This window comes from Phascolarctos cinereus, unplaced genomic scaffold, assembly GCF_003287225.1.
Source record: "Phascolarctos cinereus isolate Bilbo 61053 unplaced genomic scaffold, phaCin_HiC Scaffold_5;HRSCAF=322, whole genome shotgun sequence".
In the NCBI taxonomy this organism is placed as follows: Eukaryota; Metazoa; Chordata; class Mammalia; order Diprotodontia; family Phascolarctidae; genus Phascolarctos; species Phascolarctos cinereus.
The window spans coordinates 229,397,819-229,414,314 of record NW_027555958.1 but is presented as its reverse complement, the minus strand read 5'-3'; positions in this window follow the sequence as shown (position 1 = coordinate 229,414,314).

Below are 16,496 nucleotides of genomic sequence, written 5' to 3'. Positions count from 1 at the left end.
AAATACCGTACTCTTTTTGTTTCAAGGCATGGACTATGTGACCAACAATTCTTGCTCCAGACTTCCCATTTGGGCATCCTAAAGAAACAGAACCTCCGTTGATGTTCACTTTTTTGGGATCAACATCTAACATTTTCATATTTGCAAATACAATTAAACTGAAAGCTTCATTTACTTCCCACATGGCAGTATCGTCTTTTTAAAATGTATTTATTTGTACAATCATATATCTGAGTATTCATAATCTCCAAGCTACTATGGAATGAAAGACTTTACTCAGAGTAAGTTTACTACTTTACTGCTATCCTCAATACTCACAATCTCCATGCTATTATGTAATGAAAAGCTTTGAAAATTGTGGAATCTGAACAGAGGAAATCAAAAGCATGTGGCAACAAGACGAGTTCTGGGCCATTCCTGTTGTCCTGTCCCCTACTGGAGTTGTACCAAGAATGCTTACTGTGAATCTCCAGAGTATGAACTTATATCTTAATACTTTTATTTAATTATGAAAAACAATAATTTTATCTCTGTGGCATAGGACATAAAACTCTCAATATAAAAGCAGGATAGTGACATGGCCCGGGATTGTTTCTATCTGGACCCCATCAAATAGATGAGAAAAGTGAGATGATAATGATAATAGCTCGCATTTATATAATTCTTTGTTTTACAAAGCACTTTATAACACGTGATCTTATTTAATTCTCACAAAAACTCTGTGAAGTAGGTACCATTATCAGCCTCTTTTTATAGATGAGGAAGAAAGTTGAGTGAGGTTCAGTGATCTGCCTAGAATCACATAGCCAAAAACTTGTGAATTGGCCTGGGGATGGTGAACAGACAAAACCGGGGACCTGGATCGATGGGAGATGTGATCAGAGAGATGGTAAGGCTATGAATGCCAAATTGACAAGTTAGAACTTTCTTCCTCTGAACCCTTGCCCCTCTCCTTCTACCTGTTGTTCATACCTCTGTCCCAGGACAAGGGAACCCAGTCCAGAGGCAGCAAGATGAATGTCATGACCTCTGGAAAATTAGGCTATTTTTCTTTATACTATTTTCCCTTTAACATCTATCCTGAAACCTGTCGGTCCAGGTCTGGTGTTGAGAAGGATATGAAAGGTGGGTTTATGGCCTAACAGCTAGAGTGTTGGACATGGAATCCGGAAGACCTAGTTGTGGGTCCTGACTTTTACGTCTGCTGGGTGATCATGAGGAAGTCAACCTTGCCTAGTCTGTGGGTGGTGCAGTGGACAGAGTGCCGGGCTGGAGTCAGGAAGAATTATCTTCCTGAGTTCAAATGTGGCCTTAGACACTTACTAGCTGTATGACCCTGAGCTGGTCGTTTAACCCGGTTTTCCTTGGTTTTCTCATCTGTAAAATGAGCTGGAGAAGGAAATGGAAAACTGCTCCAGTATCTTTCCCCCCAAAAACCCACATAGGATCACAAAGAGTCCCACAACTGAAAATGACTAACCAGTAACAACAAAAAGTCTCACTTTCCCCATCAGCAACATAAAGATAATGGTACCTACAGTGCTGACATAGCAGGATTGGGGGGCTGGCCACAGTTTCTCAGAGGAGGGATATGGGACAAAGAACAGAATCAGAAGTTGTTCATTTGTTTTAGTTGTGTCTGACTCTTCATGACCCCATTTGGAAATGGATTTTCTTGGCAAGGATACTGGAATGCTTTGCCATTTCCTTCTCTGTTCATTTTGCAGATGTGGAAACTGAGGCAAACAGGGTTAAGTGACTTGCCCACATAGCTAGCAAGTGTCTGAGACCAAATTTAAACTCAGCAAAAAGAGTCTTCTTGACTCCAGGCTGGACACTCTATCCACTGCACCACTTCACTGCCCAGGCTCAAATTTCAGATTTGCTACTTTCAGGTGTACAACGATGGGGAAGCCTCTTCATCTCTCTGGACCTGAGTCTACTGTATAAAGTGAGGCTATTCTGGGCTAGGCTTGATTCAGGCCATTCCTCTTATGTTTTGTGTCTAATATTGGAGCCAAATGAGACACTCATAAAAGTTACACAACAGTCAACAAAACGAGGTTTACAAGAGAAGGATATTCAACAGGACAGGTACAGAGGCCACCTCAAGTTGATTCAGTTGAGAGAAGCTTCCTTGCCTGAGCTGCCCATCATTTTTCATCAACCAAGCTTCTTGAGAGTGCCTAGAGATCTTCATGGCTATTTTGTACTCAGGCAAACAGGAAGTGATATCTGAGCCTTTAGTCCCCAGAGTCAACCAGATCTTAAGGATGGTCTCAATAACTTATAAAGAAAAACTAGGGGCAGCTAGGTGGTGCAGTGAATAGAGCTCTGGCCTTGGAGTCAGGAAGACCTGAGTTCAAATCCAGCATCAGACACTTAACACTTACTTAGCTGTCTGACCCTGGGCAAGTCACTTAACCCTGATTGCTTCACCAAAAAAGGGGGGAAAAAAGGAAAGAAAGAAATGACAGGTCTAGGTTCTCCCCACCACTTCATTGCATTTTATTACCTTAATGTGTGTGTGTGTATACACACACACACACACACACACACACACACACACACACACACACACACATATATATATGTATATATATATATATGTATATATATATATATACCCAATAGGCCCCTTAGTCTTTGGCATTTTCCACTATTCCCTACAACTCCTTCCCTTCTCTCCTAGTGTTCCTCCATTCTCTTCCCCAGTGCCCAGTCCCTTTCATTATACTTGCCCTCTGATCCCTCCCTCAATGTCTTTCCATCCTCTTCCTTTTTTCCTCCATTATCCATGTGGAATGGTGCCCCTGTGACTGGTAGAGAAATGAGGGTAGGGTGCTCATGGCCTGAGGATGTGTGGTAATTGTGGAGTATGGGTAGGTAATCCAGACTGGATGGCATTACACCTTCTGGAGAAAGGGTAAAGAGAAGAGAGTCTGCATGGCTCTTTTGATTGCCCGAGGGCATAAACAGTCAAATACTGCTCTCCAGTGCCCTCTAGGGATTCAAGATGAGGCTTCTCTGTATGGTTGGCATTGAGGGAAAGGGCTTTGGGAAGATGGACCTTGGGCACTGTTGCCCAAGGCCCTTGGGATATCAGGAAGGAACCTGGAAGTTATTCATAAGTAGGCTGTGAGATGGCATCATAAAATAGACATGGCCTGAAGGGACCTAGTGGGTACAGTGGAAAGATTGACACAGTTGGAGTCAGAAGACCAGGGTTCAAATCTGCTGACTGCTTGTACCACCTTGGATAATCACTTCCCCTTTCCGAGCTCGGTCTCCTCATTTGTAAAATGAGGCAGATGGATGACATGCTCTCTAGGTTTCTTTTTATCTCTAAAACTATGACCTAACCGCGGAATTTAAAGGAAGGTTTTTTCATGTTTCTAGAAAACTTCAGCAACATGAAGATCTCCCTTTCCTCCTTCCCCTCACCCCATATTCATTCTTGACAATTTAGTGCCAAAGACAGTATGCAAGATGAGATGAGGCCTTCCAGTCTCATTTGGTTTGACTAGTCAACTAAATTTTACCTTTGGTATTTCTTTGGGATCTAGGTATCATTCTCTTTTGGAGGAAATACCACCATTCCTTGATCTTCCTCTCTCATACTGAATTTGACCAGAGTCCTCTTCCCAGAAGTCCTGGAACTGTTAGAATAGCACTGGGAAAATCAAAAGCCCTAAGTTTACGTTGTAGCTATGGCACTCACTAGCTGTGTGACCTTGGACACATCATTTCTCCTATCTAAACCTCTATTTCCTCACCTGCAAAGTGAGGGGAGGGTTGGACTTGACGACTTCCAACGTCCCTGCTAGCTCCATCAGCCTGAGTCCATCAGCAGAGCTGTTGCCAAGGTTACTGTAAATCAGGGTCATGAGATTTAGAGCTGGCAGGAAACTAAGGGATTATTTAGTCTAACCCTCTCATTTTATAAAGGAGGAAACTGAGGCCCAGAGAGAGGGGAAATGATTTATATAGCCAGTTACACAGCCAGCAAATTAAAGAGCAGCTAATAGAACCCTGATTTCCAGCAATCTTTTTATTATGCAACTGGTGACTCTAAGGTCCCTTCCCATTCTAACACTTACAGTTTTAATCTAAAACCTCTCTTGTTTACAGCTGTGTGTGTGTGCATGCGTGCGTACTTGTGAGCTCATGCACGCAATCCTCAGCATCTCTCTCTGAGTAGAAAGGAAGGAGGAGTTGGGAGGATGAATGGAAAAGGAGATGCTGGCCAGATCTGGAAGAGAGTTGGCGGTGGTTAGGGGCTCTTCCAGATCACTCAAGCAATTTTCCTGGGCTATGAGGATTAAAGTTCCCTTGTGATGGGGATCAGAACCAGGGGGGGAAAAGGGAAGGGGGTTGACCTTTGCTCTCTTGTTGATGAGCATTCTCATTTACATAAACACCAGAGCTGCTTATAGAAGTATGATCCCTTCCACAACTCCATCTCCAATCCCTGCCACTCTTATACCCCCCCAGTACCAGAATGGCTCTGGGATTGGCACCTGTCTTTTCCCACAAACAATATGTGGCTTCTTGCTTAGAAGAATATAAACCCACTTGAGTTGCTCATTCCTTCCCTAAGCAGTGAGACTGGACTTCCCTTTCAGGGAGAGGGTAAAAAGGTTAGGTGGCAAGGACTTCCTCAACAGCTGAATTTTTTTATTTTTATTTTTTTGTCTTCCCTATTGATTTAGAATCAAAGACAGAATTTCAGAGCTGAAAGAAATTCAGAAGTACAACTCCATTATTCTATGGGTGAAGAAACTGAGGTTTAGGAAGGATTAAATAATTTGCTGAAGATCACAATGGCTAATACATGATACAGGTAGAACTTATGCAATGAAGTTCAATTAGAAACCTCTAAGGAAGGTTCCTTCCAACTCTGATCTTGTGATGCAATAAACTCAGGTCTCTAAATCCCCCATTGAAGTGCTCTATTCACTAGCCTCAGTGGCTACTGAGGCCTCTGTCTCACCAGGAGTTTTCTAGAGTCCACTTCACTTGTTTAGAGAGGAAAGAGGGGAGGGACCTTAGGAGTGAGTCTTGGGTTGTCATAACATTTATCCTACCAGGCCCAGGAGAGGGGAGCAGAGAACCACCTGCCCTCTTACAGCATCCCTTGGGCAATGGGACTGGGTGTCAGGGGTCTGTCTAGTTTATCTTATGAGGACCTGGGGAGAAAGGGAGACAAAAAAGATATGAGTCTCAGGACACCCCTGAGTGAGTGCAGCTTGTCCAGGGAAGGGCCTTTCCCCTTCATTCCCACTGAGGAGCCTGGTGCCCCTTTACCTTGCCTTTTGACAGAGTAGGACCCTGCTAACATTTTTTCTGCCCTCCAACTACCATCCCTGCTCCCCCACTTCTCCTGTGCCAGGCCCTGGGCAGGAAACCCTCCCAGTAGGGGGCTGTCGACACCTCTCAAACACGGCCTCACTGTTCCCCCCCAAAGGAGCTGATAACAGGAGCTCTGGCGCCAGGGCCCCAGCCCAATGCCTGTGTTTCTGTCTCAGCTGGAGTGGGGCCAGGTGGGGGGGCCTGAGGCAGGGTGCATAAAGTACAACCCTCTTTCCCCCATCCTTTCTTCACCAGAAATGGGTCTTGTCTTTTTCTCATTTTTCCTCAAATACTTGCCAAGCCACTCAACAGCCTTCTCATTCCTTTCCTCCCCCCGCCACTTGCCCTGCATTCTGCACCCAACCACTTCTCTCCTCCCCACTCCCCAACCAAATTCCTTTTCCTACTTCAGTGCTTCAGTATGGGTAGCCTGGATATTCCCATCCACATCTGCCTTCTACGGGGGTTGGGGACCATAGCCCAGGAGAGAACTGAAATTAAACTTCTTCCTTCTTTCCTTTCCTTTCTTTCCTTTCCTTTCTTTTTCTTTCTTTCTTTCTTTCTTTCTTTCTTTCTTTCTTTCTTTCTTTCTTTCTTTCTTTCTTTCTTTCTTTCTTTCTTTCTGTCTTTCTTTCTTTCTTTCTTTCTTTCTTTCTCTTTTCCTTCCTTCCTTCCTTCCTTCCTTCCTTCCTTCCTTCCTTCCTTCCTTCCTTCCTTCCTTCCTTCCTTCCTTCCTTCCTCCCTCCCTTCCTTCCTCCCTTCCTTCCTTCCTTCCTTCCTTCCCTCCTTCCTTCCTTCCTTCCTTCCTTCCTTCCTTCCTTCCTCTCTCTCTCTCTTCCTCCCTTCTTGTCTCCCCATCTCCTGTCTTTCATTTTCCTCCCCCTCTCCGTAATCATCAGATGTTAGGATTGTAAGGGATCAGCTAGTTTATCCCATTATACGGTTTTGGCCCAGAGAGTTGAAATGACCAGCCTGACTAGCCTGAAGTCAGTCATCCTGGGAGCCCATAGTAGAGCCAGAACTAGAATTCAGGTCCCATTAGAATAGTTCTCTCTCCTGAGAGAGTCCTGAGAGGACTTCTTACTCAGTCCCTTACCTTTGCAAAAGATGGTGCATTGTCCCAGCAGGCATTGTCCCATGCTGTTGTCTGTTTGGCATAAGAGAATACATTTGAGGACCCCCTTTGGGGAGGAGGTAAGGCATCCTTGTTCAGTGGGAAGAACGATGACTCTGGAAGCAGAGGCCTGAGTTCATATTCCACTTTGGGGACAGTACACTATCTTAAGGGATTTTAAGCAAAACCCTCACCTCCTTGGTTTCAGTTTCTTCATATGCAAAAAACTACTCCCTGCTCTGCCATTCAGTAGCTGTGCAACTTTGGCTACATAAATCACTTCCCCTTTCTGGGCCTCAGTTTCCTTCTTTATAAAATGAGAGGGATGGACTAAATGGTCTCTGAGATCCCTTCCAGATATAAATCTATGAGTCTATGATCTAGCTGTTAATCCTTCTGATTGGTGCAACAGGCAAAGTTGGGATGAGGGCTATCAAGACACTTCGAATCATACGGTCTGTTAGGAGAAGGTCTTTCTTTTCTCCTTTCACTCAACCCTGCCCTTTCACTATCCAGAGAATCTTTATGGCCTTTCCAGAGTACGGATGCCAGGGGAGAGTGACTCAGACCACTGCAAGGGGCAGGGACTCCCTCTGGTTATCCCCCACTAGACACCTGAATATGGTTGTCTTCAGATTGAGGATGGAACTGGAAAGTCTCCCTGCCTGGAGTGGGCAAAAGGTCCAGGGCCATTGGCAAACAGTCGAGGAAGCAAGAATGCCAAGTGGCAGGCCCTTGGGGAAGCTGTTTGCGTCAGGTGCTTTCAAGGTAACTCCCTGGGGGGGGGGTTGGGGTGGGGAAGAGAAGCGCTGGAGGAGAGGGGGAGCCTCCGGAAGCAGCTTGGAAGCATTGGAGGTCATGGTGACCCAGGTCAGCTCACAGGGAACATCTGGATTTCTGGAAACACTTCTTCCCTCACTGATGTGGGGCCCCTCCCCCAGAGAGCTGGTCAGTCCCTGTAGGTTGTCTGTCTGCCATGGGTCTTGAGAGAAACCTGGACAGAATATTGGAGGATTGGAGTGTACATACTAGGGCAAGAGTAGGGATGAGTCTATGGGAGAGAGAGGTCTCTTTACTCACCCTGATACCTTCCCCTTGCCGTTAGAAAGGAACTTTCCATCTGGTTGCCAATGGACTGTGTGGCCCAGGGGTCACCTAGAGGGGAGGGGGTGGGGAATGCTAGGCTGCCTCTGGGTGGAGAGCTCTTTACCAGCATGGCTGTCACATGACTACTCCACCTGGCAAACAGATGGTCTGGCATGTTTGGATTTCTTCCCATGTCCCCCAGGCCCCTCTACCAAATCCCCTGTGAAAGTTTTCCCAGAGTCCCTAAGGATCTGGGGTAGAGACTTTAGGAGAATCATAGAATTTAGAGCTGGGTGGGACCTTGGACATTGTTCAGGCCAGCCCTATTTTACAAAGGAGAAAAGTGACATCTGGAGAGAGGAAGCAACTTGATGGACATCATGCCCCTGTGAAGATCAGGGTCAGGATTTGAATCCAGGTCTTCTGGTTTTAAATCTAGTGCGCTGACTGCTACAGTATACCATTATCTCTCTAAGTAGCAGTGGCCATCTTCCCATTTGTGGCACCAGGAAGAGGGTTTGGGGAACTCTGGGTGGGAACAGTGCAAGGGGAAAAGGGAAAAGATGATGGGCACTGCTACTGATGGGGTAAGGGTAGATCCTTAAGGACAAAGTTAGGTCCTTTCCTCTTTTCCTCTTTTATGAGCTGCTCAGGGTCAAGTCCTTAGACAGTCACAGGAGGGCGCTCAATAAATAGAAGTGAGGAAGAGCTTGCACTAGGAAGTCTTCTAGGACTGGGAGGGATTGGGGTAGAAGCAGGAGATGGAGGGGTCCTTTTTGCAGGGAGGTTCTGGGAATGGGGAGGGGAAAGGATGAAGAGAGAGAAGAGCAGGAGAGAGAAGGGCTGAGGGACCAAGAGAGAAGGTGACAAAAAGACAGAGAGAGAAAGACAGGTGGGGAAAAAGGGAAGGAAGGAGAGAGGTGAGAATTGAGATTAGGGCAGAAGCAGATACAAAGACAGAGAGACAAAGGGAGAGTTGCCCATTTAGATCCATCTTCATTTTAGTGGTGACAACCCTCTGATGGTTTGGGCATTGGGCCTGAGGTGTCCCGAGAGGAAATTAGAGCTTTGTGACTCATAGGAGGAGGAGACCCTTCAGAAGGAGGCCAGGCTCCCTCCCCCCAGCAACATCCTGGGCCCCTGGACCAGGTCCCCCCATGGCTTGGTTTCCTGAGGTTGTTTCAAGCCAGCTTTGGCATGGAATGTCCCAGGCCAACCCCGCTTCTAGGGAGAGAAGAAGAAACTGGGAGGGAAGACTATCCCAGTTGGGGAAGGGATAGATTAGGAGATGTTGAACCCTGATACTTGTACCCTAGCATTCCAGAGAGTACGTCACCTTGGACATAAATAGACTGGACCAGGTAGGAGCTGGTAGGGCAAATATTTCATGACCAAGACTTTAAAATGGGTTGAAGGAAAAGTGGGAAAGATTGAATAGATTCTCCTCTCCTTTATAACTTTGCAGATTAAGTCTCCTGGGGATCCTGTGTGTTGGGGGTGGGTGGAGGTTAATGAGGGAAGTTATTCACTGTAGGCTGTAAGGAGGCTTTTGAGGAGGGGAGGAGAGGGCAGGGAGTAAACTTGAACAAATGGGAAATGGGGTAGGGTATGCAGGTATAGCCAACACCTTTCAGGAATTCTGGCAGAACACACACACGCACACACTCTTACTACCTGGATATGACCCTGAGGAAGTCATTTCTGCTCCTCTGGGACTCAGTCTTCTCATTTATAAAATGAAGAGGCTAGACTAGAAGATCTTTTAAGAGATGATTTTTTTTTCTGAGGTGATGGGGTTAAGTGACTTGCCCAGGGTCACACTGCTAATAAGTGTCATGTGTCTGAGGCTGGATTTGAACTCAGGTCCTTCTGACTCCAAGGTCGGAGCTCTATCCACTTGGCCACCTAGCTGCCCCAAGAAATGATATTTGTAAAACCACTTAGCACGATGCCTGGCACAGAGTAGGTGCTATATAAGTGCTTATTCCCTTCCCCTTCAAGTGATAACATTTTGTGATTGATTGGTGTTGGGAATGGGAGTGTGATAAATGGGGAGAAAACCCTACCTCTTGCTTTCTGGTCCTAAGGAGGTAGGCAGAGTGGTGATGACTTCCCTGATTAGTGGGCCTTATTTCCTTGACCCTCCTTGATGGTGATACATTTTTCTGACTCAGGTATCTGGCCAGCCCCTTCCTTCCCAAATAGATGTTGCTGTTCCAGAGGAGACCACTTTGTATTCCCCACAGTTAGAAACTTTTTCTTCAGGAAAGACCCCTAAGGTCATTTAGGGGATGGTGGAGTACCATCCTTTTAGTTGACAAGGGACAGACACAAAGGCCTTGCCAGCCCAGCTATATGGGTTTTCTTATCTATTTGGATTTATCTTTGGGCTGCATTGCATTATTTTTAAAAATCCCACCAAATTTCTCTGCCTCATGCTTTCAAGTAAGGTAACTTATAGGATTGTAGATTTAGAGTCAGAAGAGGCCATCTATCTAGCTCAATACTTAATTTTATAGGTGAGGAAACTGAGGTCCAGAAAAATTAAGTAATTGTCCGGATCACCAAGGCAATGTGTCAAAAATCTGAACCTTAGCCCTCTGAATCCAAATACAGTGCTTTTCTCACTGCTACATGCTTGAATATAGGAGGCTGGGTGTGGAGGGGAGTAGAAAAAGCTGGAGATGGAACCTTTGCTGTAGAGAATCTACCAAGTGACCAAGGAGGATCTTATTTTTCAGCCATTTTCTTTCCTAAGATAGAGAAAAAATAATAGCTCACGATTTAAGGTTTACAAAGGTCTTTTTTTCCCCCACCAACACAATCCTGTGAGGCAGGTAGTGCAGGTATAATCACCCCAACGTACAGATGAAGAAACTGAGGGCAGGGAGGGTAAGTGACATTCTTGGCCATACAGCTAGTTTCAGAACTGGATTTAAAATCTACACCCTTATTCAAAATCCAGAGTTCTTTCACTGCAAAAGGAGGCCCACTCATCCCCTCTTAGTAGGTCTGACCTCATAGAAAGTCCAGGGGTATTTCTGAAAGGTTCTAGGAAGAACTGCCCCACAAAAAAATAAAAAATAAGAAATTTTAAAAAATAATTATTCCTTCCTATGGCCTAAAATCCATCATTAGAGATAACATTTCTTTGTGTTAAGCTTTGCTCTTCCTAGGAATCCTTTTGGGCCCTTGGGAGGGGGTAGCATATTAAATCATTAACACCTCATTGTGAATGCTTGTCATCTACTTTCTTGGAGGCTTAGTTGTTAGGGCAGGAGGAAGGAGACCTTAGAGATCGTTTAGCCCAACATCTTCATCAGATTGAAGCAAGCAGGGCTTTTCGACTTGGTGCTGACTTAGAGGTGGGATGTATCCTCAAGTGGAGAAGGACCCAATACAATCTCACCCCCCTGTCTGCACAATAAAGAAAGGAATCACATCCTTCCTCAGATGGTGGTGCAGTGGATAGAGCACCCTGAAGTCAGGAAGACCTGAGTTCAAATCCAGCCTCAGACACATAACACTTACTAGCTGCGTGACCCTGGGCAAGTCACTTAACCCCATTGCCTAACCAAAAAACAAACAAACAAACAATGACAGTGCTCTACAGTCCTGGCACATCCTGGGATCTCTGTCTCCCCTATATTTCACCTCCTCCCCTCTACAACTGAATTTATCCCAGGTGCTAAAATTCCCAGTTATGACCTTGTTCCCTGTTCCAGTGATTCATACATAGTAATTGCTTAATAAATGCTTCATTCATTCATTCACTCCTCACTTTACAGAGGAAGAAATTCAGACTGAGATAGGATAAGTGACTCGCCTAGAGTCACACGGTTTTGACAGAGACAGTACCAGACTGAACCTAGCTCTTCTAGTTTTTAAAAACTTCATTGCGTTGCTGTACCAGAACAGCCAGCATATGGGCCCTAGGAAGGAGACAGGGTGGGAGACACTGAAGCTAGATTTCGCTATTCCACAGTGGCCCAAGGCCTCTCTCTGCTCATGTGGAATTGTTCTCCTCCAAATCTCCAGGGTTCCAGGGCCTTTGGCTGAGGGAGATGGGGGACTCCTCTCTATTCCTGTCTTCTCCAGAGGCTGATGTCCTCTGCCCTCCCCTTTCACTGCCGACACAGAAGGCAAACAGTGATGAGAGAACTGGACCTGATTTACCCTTCTCATGTTTGTTTAAATTCTCTAGGGGAGACTTTCTGTCGCTGAGGGCGGGGAACCTGGTCTGTGGCTCTCCACTGGAGGTAGCTGCATTTTCCCTGTACTTTGGCTGAGGATGTCTCTGAAGGCACTGTGCTTCCCCAGAGAGTCTCTTGGAGGGCAGTGGACCAGGAGTCAGAAGTAAACTGGAGTTCAAATCCGAGCCTGGCCATTTCCTGGCAATTCACTAACCTCTGTTTGCCTCAGTTCCCTCATCTGTAAACTGAGGAATAAAAACAGCATCTATCTTCCAGGATTGTGATGAGAATAAAATGACATAATAATGTAAAGTACTTTGTGAACTATAAAGCACTACAGCTCTCATTATTACTATCTGCCTCTCAATTCCTGTTTTCTTTTTCAATCCCAAAGCCCATCTGAGATCTCAAGTAGACAAGGGAGAAAAGCGCTAAATCCCAAGTGAGGGATAAGATCAGTTTTGGGGGTAGGTGTCATAATTCCCCTCTACCTCACAGAATTCTAATTCTGGCTAGTCCTCCCTCTTTAATGTTTAAATGAATTTCATCTGGAGACTGAAACTCAGAAGGAAGAAGAGACTTGCCCCTGGTCCCATAGCAAGTTTATGGCAGAGCTGGGATGAGAGCCCTGGGTTTCCTGACTCTCAATCCAGTGCTGTTACCATGAGGCCTTGCTGCCACCCACATTCCCTGTACAACCTTGCCTGAAGGCTGAATGAGTCACTCTAGGAAGTTGGAATGATGAGGGCAGATTGCAAGGAGTTTGGATGAAAGGCCTCCTGGTGTGGGAAGCCTTCTCTCTTTGACCAGCTCGGGGTGTAATGCTTACATTGGTTCCCTGTAGCCTACCCAGGACAGAAAAGGGGCGTGCCTGGGATCCTAGAGGGACCCTCAGGGACAAGGTGATGGTATATACTGTTATCTTCTAGGCCCCTAGTATTCAACCTCGTCTCAGCCTTGGAGGGGTTGAGATGAAGGGTGCCTTGGAAACAGGCATATTCCTGGGAGACACTTCTAGTGCTGGATCTCTGACCCTACTCAGTTTCTCAAAGGCCTTCTATAATCTCATGTTTCATCAGGTTGTCACCTATCGCCTCACCTTTTCCCTTTCTCATTCTGGAGACTCACTCTGTAGCTCCCTTCTCAGTTTATTCTTCCTTCCTGGATGGTGCTTTTCCTGTTGGTCTCTGTATCTACATTTCCCTCATTTTTTCTCCCGTATTTCTGTTTTGCCTATATATGCACCTCTTGCTTAGCTTTTGCAGAGGCTGATCAAGAGAGAGTGAAAAAATTGCAAGACCTTTCCTTTCCCAGACTGAATCATTTCCTTTAATTTACCAAAATTTATTTAGCTTTTTTAAAATTTAGAACTGTTCTAGGTAGGGTTGGAGGGTGTTGAGGGTGGTGGTAGAGTAGGGGGGAGGGTTGTGGGAAGGAGGGACAGGGGATACCAAAGAGAAGTAGAAGACATAATCCCTGTCCTCAGAGAGTTTATATTCTAGTTCCATACATAAGGCACCCACAAGAGACAGCTAAGAAACCTGGGTTCATATCTCACTTCCCTCAACTCTAGGCAAGTTACTCCAGCTGAGCCTGAGTTTTTCTATCTGCAAAATGGAGATAATACCTACCTATCTACCGGCCTATCATTTATTGTTTGTGAGGATAAAATGGGAGAAAAACATAAAAACATATCATATATAAAAATATGTTATTACCTATATATCACTTTGCCAACTTTAAATGGATTTATAACTGTCAGCTGTTAGAGTAGTATCTGTTCGTTTTTTGGTGAGGCAACTGGGGTTAAGTGACTTGCCCAGAGTCACATAGCTAGTGAGTGTTATGTATCTGAGGCAGGATTTGAACTCAGGTCCTCCTGACTCCAGGGCCGGTGCTCTATCCACTTGCCACCTAGCTGCCCCAATATTAGAATAATGTCAATGCAGTTTGATGCCTTCACAGCTCCTATTGCCCAGCCCCAATAAAATCTCTCTGACTTCCTCATTGGCCATTGCCCCTTCTGTGTTTTCCTTTCCCCACTCCAAGAGTAGGGCCCAACCCTCTTCAGCTGTGTCCTTCTCATTTCTCTGGTCGTGGTCACCAAGTCCCACCTGTCCAGGCTCCCTGTGCTTATCACTCTTGGATGAGAGAGATTCCTATCTTCTCTCTGTCCCCTCCACTCTCCACGTACCAGGGTATGGCTCTTCTCCTCCCCTTACTGTCCTGTTAGGAGCCTCTTCAAGAGGTAAGAGAACTTCACTACAAACTACAGTTATTATACTTATGGGTTGATCACTACCTCCTTTGTCTATGGCTCCACTTCTGGCTCTCGGCCTCTTTTCATAGCCTGCCCCGCCCCCTGGCCCCTTTCCCCTCTTCCCCCATCACCTGGAACAACCTTCTGCTTCTCACCAGCCAAATATCCTTCTGTTTCCTTCCTGAATCCCTACTCTAAACCTCCTTCTTCCACAGGGCCTTCTCTCCCACCCCATCCCTGAATTACTTAGTTGGTTGCTGCCTGCTCATGTTCAAGGGTGATAGCTGCTGATGCCTTGTGATGTGAGTGGCAGAAGAGTGTATCTTGTTTCAGGTGAGGGTGGAGGGGAGAAGATGCAAAAAGGTTCTTTCTATGTACTGGTATCTGCCTCACCTTCCTACAGTACTGGCCTTCCTTCACTGCCGTATGACCTTGGGCTAGTCACTGTCCATCTCTAGGTCCCTGGGAGATTCTCAGGGGATGTGTGTGTGTGTGTATGTGTGTGTGTGTGTGTGTGTGTGTGTGTGTGTGTGTGTGTGTGTGTGTGTGTCGGGGAAGATCAGTAATCATCACAGCCTCTCCTTGCCCAATGTGGATGTGGGGAGAACTAATGAGATTGACTTTGTACAAGGGGATTAAAAGCACAAGGGATGAATTGGTGCTAGGGATACACAGTATGGACTTGTTGTTGTTGTTGTTGTTGTTCTTTGCGTATTCTGTGTGGTCTTTGTATAACTCAGGTAAATTTGGTCTTGCTTCATTTTAACAATACTGGGTCTATGATAGCCAGCTCTTGTGGGAAAGACAAATCACTAGAGCTAGGTGACAGAAATCTAGAAGTACCACCTCCTAAGTCAGTGTTAGTATTTGTCAAAAAGTCTCCAGTTTCACCCCTTGGACCTGACTGGGATCATTCCTAGGAGGCCAGGTCCCAGAGGGACTGAGGGGTCCAGGTTAATGTCATTTCCTTCCCTCCATGAAAAGGACTGCTTATCTGGACATGTCATCACAGCCAGGAGATATTCCCCCTTGTCATTGTCCTCTCTGAGTCAACATAATATAGTGAAAGCAAACCAGAGGACTTGGGTTCGAATTCTATCTGTGTGACATCCCACCACCCTGGACCTTGTTCTTCTCCTCTGTCATATAAGAGGATTGGACCCAAGTTTCCTTACAGCTTTAAATCCCATTATTATGTGCCTGTTGTATTTCTGGTCGCTCTAGTTTATCCCATTCCTTTATCAGCATCCCCCGATCACCATATAACCATTGGGGTAGTTGAAGTTATCCCCCTTTTTAGCCAATTTACATCCCTGGGATGCTTGGGGGAAATTGGAGGGAGCAGAGGAGGGAACTATGGCTAAAGTGAGTCATTCTGAGGCCAGACTACTCTCACCCTGGGTTTGGAGTCAGGAGGATTTGTCCTGCGAAGCTATTATACCCAAAGAGCTCTGGTTTTGGGCAGGGGTCCAGGATTCAGGGAGCTTCAGAGCCAGATCTAAACTCACAATGGGGAACCTTAGCACACTCTCCAATCACCCCACACCCACCTCATGACCCTCTCCCCAATCCCACCAGCCAGAAAATGATTCTGGGCAAGGAGGCCAATCCCTGGGAGGGAGACCACTAAGCCAGATAATGTACATTTATAAAGTGTAAGAAGAACTAGTCCCTAGCAGCTGGGGGTCTTGCCAGCTGGTTGAGAGGGGATATAGATGGGAAGGGCAGAAACTATGTCTCCCTTCTACAGAGTTGCTCAGAACCACATCTTCCCCCATGATGAGACTGGGGTGGCTGGGTGGGAGTGTCTGGCATATGAGGGTCTGATCTTGCCCTACCTTGGGGCAGCATTCTGTGTGTGTGGAGGAGAGGGAGAGATATGTTGGGAACAAGATAGGGGGCAGGAGGATAGAGTCAGAGGAATGGATAAGATCACCTCTCAGTATTCTTTTACCTTAAATTGGACCCTAACTTTTGCTTCTGTTCTTGCTAAGCCTGTCCTCTCTGTACTACAGTGATTTATGGGATGGGGGGTAGAGGCTGGAGGGGGCTGACAAGAGGGATCTACTGGATTTGGAATCAGGGGTCAAGAGTTTGAACCCTGATTATTATTTACTTGGCCTCTACCAAGTCACTTCCTTTCTTTGGACCTTAGTTTCTTCATCTGTAGAATCATGGGATTTGGACTAGGTGATTTCTGTGGTATCTTCCAGTTCTAAATTGATAATCATTACTATGAAGATCTCTGTGTACTTTTAGGGTAAGCTGTGTTGTGGGCAGTGGGACAGGCTAGCTTCCTTTCTTCCCACAGGCATCTGAGCCCCTAATTCTTTCCAAAGGAACAGTCAGGAGCAGATAGGTAAAGCCCAATATGAGGGCTGGCTGGATATTGGGGAAAAATAAGAGGGGAAGGGGCTGGAGGGGGGAACATTGAACAGGAGAAGGGAAGAGGCTAGGAGGACACAGAGGAGGGGGGGAGGTGCCAGAAGTA